Below are 3460 nucleotides of genomic sequence, written 5' to 3' on the forward strand. Positions count from 1 at the left end.
GATCATTGCCATCCTCCACTATTTCCACCCGAGAGAGATCACACACGTTGAAAGTGTTGTGCACTTGATATTTCGGGGGTAGATCAATCTTATAGGCATTGTCGTTGATCCTTTATAATACTTGGAATGGTCCATCACCCCGTGGAATCAACTTAGCATTCCTTTGAGACGGGAATCTATCCTTCCTTAGGTGCACCCACACCCAATCTCCCGATTCAAGAATGAGTTTTCTTCTTCCTTTGTTGGATCGCCTCGTAACTTCTTATTTTTTCTTCTCTAACCGCAACCTCACCTTCTCATGTAGCTTTTTCATGGCCTCAACCCATTTGCTTCCATCTAAGCTTATCACAAGATCACTTGGCAAAAGGGTTAAATCCAAAGGGGTAAGGGGGTTGATGCCGTATACACACTCAAAGGGTGTCATCCCCGTGCTCGAGTATATAACACGATTATAAGCAAACTTAATCAACGGTAAGTGCTCCTCCCAAGAAGTCATTTTTCCTCTAACTATGGACCGTAGCATAGACCCTAAGGTCCTATTTACTACTTCCGTTTGGCCATCAGTTTGTGGGTGGCATGAAGTCGAAAACAACAACTTAGTACCGAGTCTACCCCACATGGACTTCCAAAAATGGCTTAGGAATTTAGAATCCCTATCACTCACTATGGTCCTCGGAACACCATGAAGTTTTACAACATTATCAATAAACAAAGAGGCTACGCTAGGCGTATCATCACATTTAGAACAAGGAATAAAGTGAGCCATCTTGGAAAACCGATCCACTACGACAAAAATACTATCCCGCCCCCTTCTAGTCCTCGGAAATTCCAACACGAAGTCCATTGATATGTCAAGCCAAAGATTCAAAGGGGTGGACAATGGGGTGTACAACCCGTGGGGTTGGAGCCGTGACTTGGCTCCTTTGCACTCAACACATTGGCCGCAAATTCGGGCCACATCCTTGTGCATTCTAGGCTAATAAAATTGTTCTTCCAAAATTTCAAGGGTCTTCTCGACCCCAAAATGGCCCATTAGACCGCCATTGTGTGATTCCCTCACAAATAATTCTCTCCACGAACTTGAGGGAACAGACAATTGTCTACCTTTAAACAAGTATCCATCAAATTTGGTATAGGGATGGGAACCCCTATCCGTAACCCACTTATCCTTTTGCAACCCTTCACTTTTCGTACAGATAGGAGTGAAGTAAGGGTCCTCGGGATATAAAGACTTGAGGCTTTCAAACCCCATCAACTTAGACGACAAAGTAGACACAAGCACATGTTTTTGGGACAAGGTATCAGCAACCACATTGTCTTTACCCTTCTTGTATTAAATAACACAAGGAAAAGTTTCAAGAAATTCAATCCATTTGGCATGCCGCTGGTTAAGCTTGTCTTGTGCCCGTAGATGCTTCAAGGATTCATAATCCATTCGGATCACGAATTCTTTAGGCCACAAATAATGTTTCCAAGTAGCCAAGGCTCTAATTAAGGCATACAACTCTAAATCATACGTAAAGTAGTTTAGAGTTTCTCCTTTGAGCTTTTCGCTAAAGTAGGCAATAGGATTCAATTCTTGCATTAAAACCGCGCCTATGCAGACTTTGCTTGCATCACATTTGACCTCAAAATTCTTGTCAAAATTTGGCAATTGTAGCAAAGGGTCCGAGATGAGGATAGCTTTCAAGTCCTCGAAGGCCTTAGCTTATTCATCTCCCCACTTGAAAGGCCGATCCTTTTTAATCACTTCGGTCAAGGAGGCAGCAATGGTGCTAAATCCTTTAACAAAATGTCTATAAAAACTAGCCAACCTATGGAAGCTTCTCACTTCACCTACGATTTTGGGAGTTGGCCAATTTTTAATGGCGTCAATCTTAGATTCATCCACTTCGACCCCTCTTGAGCTCACCACAAACCCAAGAAATACAGCCTCATAGACACCAAAAGAACACTTTTCTAGATTAGCATATAAATTCTCCTTTCGTAGGACATCAAACACACATTGTAAATATTTTACATGATCATCTAAGGACTTACTCTACACCAATACATCATCAAAATAAACAACAACAAACTTTTTGATAAATGGCTTCATCACATGATTCATTAGCCTCATGAAAGTACTTGGAGCATTTGTTAGGTCGAATAGCATAACCATTCATTCATAGAGACCGAATTTGGTCTTGAAGGCGGTTTTTCATTCATCACCTGGTTGCATACGAATTTGGTGATAGCCACTCCTCAAATCAATTTTAAAAAACAAATATGAACCACTCAATTCATCAAGCATATCATTTAACCTAGGAATAAGGTGACGATATTTTACTGTTATCTTGTTGATGGCTCGGCAATCAACGCATATACGCCAAGTCCCATCTTTCTTGGGAACTAGTAGCATCGTAACCACACAAGGGCTCATACTCTCCTTGATATATCCTTTGTTGAGGAGTACCTAAACTTGGCATTGTAATTCCTTGGTATCCATCGGGTTGCTCTTATAAGCCAGTTTGTAAGGCAATTATAAACCCGACATAAAATCTATTTGGTGCTCAATTCCCCAAAGTGGGGGAAATCCTTGCGGTAATTCCTTTGGGAAGACATCCTCATAATCCTGCAAAACATAAGAAATAAAAGGAGAAATGGAAATGTTAGTGGCGTTAGTGTTAAAATAATGAGCCAAGAAGAGCATCGGAGTGTCCTCGTCATGATCCATAAATAATTCTTTCCTCCTAGCCATCATCATCACACTTCCTTTCCCCTTAGAAATTAGGAGCCCCTCAGTTTCCCCTACTCCTTCACTCTCGAGTTCCCCTCTTTTTCCCTCACTCTCGGCCTTCTTTCCCTTTTCCCTCAATTCCCACATCTTTTGATATAATTCATTCACTTGGGAAGGCAATAATGGATGAAGAGCGACCTTTCGGCCATCCTTCTCAAGTGTATACCGATTGGACCTTCCATCATGTTTGGTCGACCTATCGTATTGCCAAGTCCTTTCTAACAACAAGTGACAAGCTTGCATTGGTATCACATCACAAAGTACCTCGTCATGGTAGTTGGCTACCTTAACACGTATCACACATTGCCTTATGACCTTTAACGCGCCGCATTCATTCAACCATTGCAACTTGTAAGGACTATTGTGAGGTGTAGTCGGCAATTTCAAGAAGTTCACCATTGCAACACTAACCATATTCTCACAACTTCCACTATCTATCACCATAGTACACATACTTTTCTTCACAATTCTCCTATTGGCTAGGGTCATTGGCACGCCTCACTACAAAGTTTGGAACCACGCACTCCCCTTCTTGCGGATAAGCATCCTCACAATCATTATCATCATGTGGCTCATTTTTAGGTTTCTCTCCATCTTGAGGCCCGGCCTTATTTTTTTCTTTTTCAAGACCCATTTCCTCACCAAGGTAATACAATCTCCCTTCCCTTAGGATTATATTGC

The sequence above is a fragment of the Capsicum annuum genome, chromosome 11 (assembly GCF_002878395.1).
Source record: "Capsicum annuum cultivar UCD-10X-F1 chromosome 11, UCD10Xv1.1, whole genome shotgun sequence".
In the NCBI taxonomy this organism is placed as follows: domain Eukaryota; kingdom Viridiplantae; phylum Streptophyta; class Magnoliopsida; order Solanales; family Solanaceae; genus Capsicum; species Capsicum annuum.